The sequence below is a fragment of the Bactrocera dorsalis genome, chromosome 2 (genome assembly GCF_023373825.1).
Source record: "Bactrocera dorsalis isolate Fly_Bdor chromosome 2, ASM2337382v1, whole genome shotgun sequence".
NCBI lineage: Eukaryota > Metazoa > Arthropoda > Insecta > Diptera > Tephritidae > Bactrocera > Bactrocera dorsalis.
Genome location: NC_064304.1, coordinates 45,967,927 through 45,975,423, shown reverse-complemented (window position 1 = coordinate 45,975,423; position 7,497 = coordinate 45,967,927).

Here is a 7,497-nt window from a genome sequence, read left to right as displayed (position 1 = left end):
GAAAAAGATAAATCTGGTCGATACTACCCCAACTTCCATGTACTACATAAAATGATTTTCGGTTCTCTAACAAACCTTACGTGTCTGTCAGTGGATGAGTTATATATAATATATGGATAAATACAATTGCTTGGATTCCGGTCCTCTGGTTGAAGTTTTACGCCTTAAGGTATTTCACTGGCTTTGATTCTAGAAAGTTGTAAGAGTATAAAATGTTCAGTTGTACCCGAATTTAGCCCTTCCTTACTTGTTTTATTTTAGCAATTGTAAAGATACTAATTGATTTTAGAGTAGACATTTGCGTATAAAGAATATTTAAGATATTTGTAATATATGCCGTGGAACGGCCACTATTATAAAAAAAAAGAAAACTCTTAACTCTTTTAATGTTATGTACATATATCTATGAGACAGTCCCAGACAGACGGAAGTGGCAGGTGAAATTAAGCTACGAGAATAAAGATGTGGACACACCCTGTTGCTCCCTTATTTATTAATACTGACACTTATCTCTTAAGGCGTTAAATTTCATTACACTTTGCTACATCAGCGTTCAATTCAAAATCATGACAAAGTAACGTAGAACTAAATTTTTAGTGAAGTTCAAAAGTCCCACAATGTAATCTCTCAGAAAAAAATAGCTCGAAACCACGATCTATGATAATGAACTAGTTTTTGCTCATAGCTTATTTTACCTTCTCCTCTTCTTAATTGGCGTAGACACCGCTTATGCGATTATAGCTGAGTCAACAACAGCGCGCCAGTCGTTTCTTCTTTTCGCTACGTGGCGCCAATTGGATATTCCAAGCGAGGCCAGGTCCTTCTCCACTTGGTCCTTCCAACGGAGTGGAGGTCTTCCTCTTCCTCTGCTTCCCGCGGCGGGTACTGCGTCGAATACTTTCAGAGCTGGAGTGTTTTCGTCCATCCGGACAACATGACCTAGCCAGCGTAGCCGCTGTCTTTTAATTCGCTGGACTATATCAATGTCGTCGTATATCTCGTACAGCTCATCGTTCCATCGAATGCGATATTCGCCGTGGCCAACGCGCAAAGGACCATAAATCTTTCGCTGAACTTTTCTCTCGAAAACTCGCAACGTCGACTCATCTGTTGTTGACATCGTCCAGGCCTCTGCACCATATAGCAGGACGGGAATTATGAGTGACTTATAGAGTTTGTTTTTTGTTTGTCGAGAGAGGACTTTGCTTCTCAATTGCCTACTTAGTCCGAAGTAGCACCTGTTAGCAAGAGTTACCTGCGTTGGATTTCTAGGCTGACATTGTTGGTGGTGTTTACGCTGGTTCCAAGATAGACGAAATTATCTACAACTTCAAAGTTATGACTGTCAACAGTGACGTGAGTGCCAAGTCGCGAGTGCGACGACTGTTTGTTTGATGACAGGAGATATTTCGTCTTGCCCTCGTTCACTGCCAGACCCATTTCTTTTGCTTCCTTGTCCAGTCTGGAGAAAGCAGAACTAACGGCGCGGGTGTTGAGGCCGATGATATCAATATCATCGGCATACGCCAGCAGTTGTACACTCTTATAGAAGATGGTACCTTCTCTGTTGAGTTCTGCAGCGCGAACTATTTTCTCCAGAAGCAGGTTGAAAAAGTCGCACGATAGGGAATCACCTTGTCTGAAACCTCGTTTCGTATCGAACGGTTCGGAGAGATCCTTCCTGATCCTGACGGAGCTTTTGGTATTGCTCAACGTTTACACAGCCGTATTAGTTTTGCGGGGATACCAAATTCAGACATCGCGGCATAAAGGCAGCTCCTTTTCGTGCTGTCGAAAGCAGCTTTGAAATCGACAAATAGGTGATGAGTGTCGATTCTCCTTTCACGGGTCTTTTCCAAGATTTGGCGCATGGTGAATATCTGGTCGGTTGTTGATTTACCAGGTCTGAAGCCACACTGATAAGGTCCAATCAGTTTGTTGACGGTGGGCTTTAATCTTTCACACAATACGCTCGACAGAACCTTATATGCGATATTGAGGAGGCTTATCACACGGTAGTTGGCGCAGATTGTGGGGTCTCCTTTTTTATGGATTGGGATTGGGCATAGCCATATTTTACAAAGAAGTTGATGCATGCTCCTTATCAGTTCTTCGCCGCCGTGTTTGAATAGCTCGGCCGGCAATCCATCGGCCCCTGCCGCTTTGTTGTTTTTCAGGCGGGCAATTGCTATTCGAACTTCTTCATGGCCGGGTAATGGAACGTCTGCTCCATCGTCATCGATTGGGGAATCGGGTTCGTCTTCTCCCGGTGTTGTGCTAACACTGTCATTCATGAGGTTGGAGAAGTGTTCCCTCCATAATTTAAGTATGCTCTGGGCATCGGTAACTAGATCACCTTGGGGGGTTCTACAGGAGTATGCTCCGGTCTTGAAACCTTCTGTAAGCCGCCGCATCTTTTCGTAGAATTTTCGAGCATTACCCCTGTCGGCCAGCTTATCCAGCTGTTCGTACTCACGCATTTCGGCCTCTTTCTTCTTCTGTCTGCAAATGCGTCTCGCTTCCCTCTTCAACTCTCGGTATCTATCCCATCCCGCACGTGTTGTGGTCGATCGTAACGTTGCGTGGTAGGCAGCCTGTTTTCTCTCCGCTGCGACACGGCACTCCTCGTCGTACCAGCTGTTCTTTTGCACTTTCCGAAAACCAATGGTTTCGGTTGCAGCTGTACGTAAGGAGTTTGAAATGCCGTCCCACAGTTCCCTTATACCGAGTTGTTGACGAGTGCTCTCAGAGAGCAGGAGTGCAAGCCGAGTAGAAAATCGTTCGGCTGTCTGTTGTGATTGCAGCTTCTCGACGTCGAACCTTCCTTGTGTTTGTTGGCGTGCGTTTTTTGCTGCACAGAGGCGGGTGCGAATTTTGGCTGCAACAATATAGTGGTCCGAGTCGATGTTAGGACCTCGGAGCGCACGCACATCTAAAACACTGGAGACGTGTCTTCCGTCTATCACAACATGATCGATCTGGTTGGTGGTTTTTCGATCCGGAGACAGCCAGGTAGCTTGATGTATTTTCTTGTGCTGGAATCTAGTACCACAGATAACCATATTTCGGGCCCCGGCGAAGTCGATCAGCCTCAACCCATTTGGGGATGTTTCGTCGTGGAGGCTGAATTTACCGACCGTAGTACCAAAGATACCTTCTTTGCCCACCCTGGCGTTGAAGTCGCCAAGCACGATTTTTACATCGTGACGGGGGCATCTCTCATAAGTGCGCTCCAAGCACTCATAAAAGGCATCTTTGGTCACATCGTCCTTCTCTTCCGTCGGGGCGTGGGCGCAAATCAGCGATATGTTGAAGAACCTCGCTTTGATGCGGATTGTGGCTAGATGTTCATTCACCGCAGTGAATGATAATACTCGGCGACGGAGTCTCTCTCCCACCACGAATCCCACACCAAACCTGCGCTCCTTTATATGGCCACTGTAGTAAATGTCACAAGGACCTACTCGTCTCTGTCCTTGTCCCGTCCATCGCATTTCTTGGACGGCGGTGATGTCAGCCTTTGTTTTCACGAGGACATCAACCAGCTGGGCAGTGGCACCTTCCCAGTTAAGGGACCGGACATTCCAGGTGCATGCCCTCAATTCGTAGTCCTTATTTCGTTTGCCATGGTCGTCATCAAAAGGGGGGTCTCTCATCCGAGGCTGGTTCTGACTATTCACTGGGAGTGTTTTTTTTACGTGGCGGGTCCCAAACCCAGCGCACAACCCTATGCAGGGGATGTTTCGCCTTCTCACGTTAGCTCGCCTTCAAACGGATGTTCTTAGGCTACCCAGAGGATACTTGGTCAAAGACCGGAAGTCGTGAGTTGCTTGAGTCACATGTAAAAGAATCGTTTCTGGCCACTCCCAAGTGAATGACAATCAGAGAACTTTCCTCACTTGCGTGAACTTCTACACATGACTCCATCCTCCACTTCTACACATGACTCCATCCTCATTTTACCTTATACGTATTATTTATTTCTTTCACTTGGGAAATAATGTTTGTTTAATTAAGTAATTGGTTTTAGCTAAAAAGTGGCAGTGTATAAAATCTAAATATATACTCATAAGAGCTAGCGGATCCGGAAGTAACAATTTCATTTATATGAGCTTGGAGCTTGCAACAGTAAATATGTAAATTCAGTATTATCTACCTTTATTTGCTAGAATTCTTAAATGAGCAAACATGTGCTGCGGAAATAAGAATAAATCTACATCAAAACAAATGTTCCACAAACACAAATACATAATTACTTGTGTGCATAGATACCCATTTACCGTGGAGTTGTGCAGAACGCCTACACAAAGCAAAATGAGCAAAAAATGTAGACAGATTAAAGTTTCAGATGCAATTAGAGGGTATTGAGCAAAATAAGTGTTTGCCAACATCAATCGAATAAAGTAGTTTACTAAAGTTGAGAAACGCGGAGTTACATTGGTTGGCTTTATGTATGGGCAATTTTAAGTTCGATAACTTTAACTTACAATTTAAAAGAAACAACGATGTGACAAACGTTATTCAACTGTAATTGGTTGCGAGACCCATCCTAAAAGATAAGCGTTTATCGTGCAGAAGAAGCTGGCACTCGTGAATTATTTGTAAAAGTGGCTTGCCAACGAAAGTTGCTTAGAAAAGTTCCACATAGTTCCAGTTCCGCTTAAACGTCGCATCACACGCAATATAACGTGAAAGCATTACGATATGGCGGCAACGGTACGTTGAAAAACTACCAGAAGTTGTATATTGTCTCTTTTTGCAAAGGGAAAAACGAGCAAAGAAAAATAAAATGTCCGCATAGCGAATGTGACAAAAAAGAGGGTTGAAAGTAACTCACATATTAATCAATATACATGATGTGCAGCTAACCAGAAATTATTTCAGAAGAAACATGTTTTAACTATATGTATGCCTGCGTACACATAGTATATTAAAGTTAAAATAGGCAAATTTTGATTTGAATAGGGCTCAAATAGAGCGTTGAATGTCGAAGACAGAATGCTACGAAAGAATAGAAATTACAAATTTCACCCTCAACTTTGTAGCTATTAAATATGTACATACATTTTTATGATTTATCCATGTCACATACTCAATTTTACAAACATTGCTTTTATCCTTTCAGCAGAAAACTTTAAAATAAATAAGCGACCAACGAGCATAGAGGATTTTAAATAGAAAGCCACGTACAATTTTTACAGGTGAGAATAAGAGTGTGCTTCAGTAAAAGGTGAATCCAGCAGAGCAGTCAAAAATAGCTAAGCAGAGATTCTCATTTATGGCATTTACATGCTCAAAAGTTATTACGGCATACAAATCGGAGCAAACATTGAATACTATGCTATAGATACTAAAGACGGGAGTGGATGACTTTGGAAGCATACAGCTCAACAATTGCCGCCAATTTCAATGAATTTGACAGTAGTAGTGGGTACGGTCGGATTTTTTCATTGGTAGCGAAAATACTAGTATTGATTTCGGTAGCTTAGCGAACGGAATGCATCACTGCTGATATATGGCATATACACATAACTGTGGTAATTTAAAGTGAAATCAACAATACAATGGCGTAAGTACAAAACATATGTAAAATAACCATAACAATTTTAATTTTTTTAATTTAACATAATAATTTTTGATTTATTCATGACAATATTGTTTATATTTTGGAACATTATTCCACTTTCAACATCAGGACGTAATCATCTAAGCTGAGAAGCTGAGAAGACATGTACACGGAATAGTCGAAATCATAGACTCAACCCTATAATCTTGTGTAAGTTGAAGTCGTTAATTTAAGGTTAATGCAACGGTGTTCTTGGATGCACAATTATCGGCTACTTGGAAATGAACAAAGGGCGCTACTACTGTTACTTGGCAGAAGAAGGTGATTTTCATAGTGACATGGCACCAGTTTGCATTGCACTGCCGCCAAGGCCATATTGAGCAATTGCTAGTCCATCCCTTGTATTCTCCAAATTTCGTCACGCGCGACTGACTTTTTAAATCTAAAAATTCTTTTCAACATCTTTCCAAATGGCTTAAAGAACTAGAGCGAAACATTAGTATATTGTTATGTTATGTTGGGAAAAAATGGCAATTTGTACAAAATTTTGATTCAATCGATTTCATTAAAAGCAGTATAAAATTAATTATATTTTATATCTGCTGATTAAAAAAATACTCATATACCGAGTCTTTCAATACAGATGATATGGTATATGCAAGAACAACAACCAAAATGATCGTTCCCTAATTGCAACCTGTCGTGCGCTCTTTCCATTTTATGGTCGTTTTTGCATAATGTTCAAGTGCTAGTAAGGCAATGAACCGCTCAAAGTAATGAAAATATTACTGTCGTACAGGCAAATTTTGCTGAAGACCGCAATTTGTCGATTCCAAGACGTTCTCAAGAATTGAGACTGTCTCAAACCACCACTTGCGAATTTTGAGAAAGGATTCCATATGAAATTGTTTTCACTCAAGAAAAGAAGAAACTGCACCTCCATAAACGTCGTGAATTTACTGATTTTTCCTAGAAACAACTTGAAAACGATAAAGATTTTTTTAAGAAAACCGTCTTTATCGGTAAATAAACAAAACTGACGATTCTGTTGCGAAGAAAGTCTAAAAATTTTTCATGAAAAACCATTACATTCACCTAAATATATTGACAGTTTGGTGTGGTTTGTGGTTATCGGTCCGCACTTCTTTCGAAATTAACCTGAACTGTCAATGCAGAGCGGTATAGATCCTTTTTGACAGCAACTGGAAGAAGTTGAACTTAACAACATCTGTTTCCAACAAGACGGGGCTACAAGCCCCTCAGCACATGCAAACACTGAATTATTGATCGAGATTCGATTATTTCAAGAAATTGTGAATTTGAAGGCCTCCAAGAACAACACCATTTAACTAATTTTTGGAGGGTTATTTGAAGTCGGTGGTCTTTAGCAATAAACCAGACTCTCTTCAAGATTTTGAAGTCAATAATGAGCATGCTATTCATGATATAAAACTTGATTTTGTGGAAAAAATTATGGAAAATTGAGTTCATCGAACTCACTCCTGCAAACGAAATCATAGAGGCTATTTGAATGATGTTGTTCAGAAGTTGATTGCGTGGACACAATAAATAAAAAACATTTGAATTTGTTTACCAGTTGGTGTGTTTGTTTGTTGGTTCCGGAGTATTTCCGTCTTCCATTGAACCATTATGGAGGTCAGAGTTTGCTGTAAACGTCAGAGTACAAGAACTGGACTGGACTGTATGAACGAACAGACACACTAACAAAATATCAGAAGTACTAAAATGCGAATAAGTTTGCTCAAGAATTGTGGGATGGGGAAGATAAAAAAATACAAATATTAAGATGTACTTAGACACATCCAGAAGATAAATTTGTATGTTGATGTGCTTTAGATATTATTGCCGCAACAAATTCCCATAAGAAACCTGTTATCTGCAAATTTAGCAATTTTCGAATATATTATTTT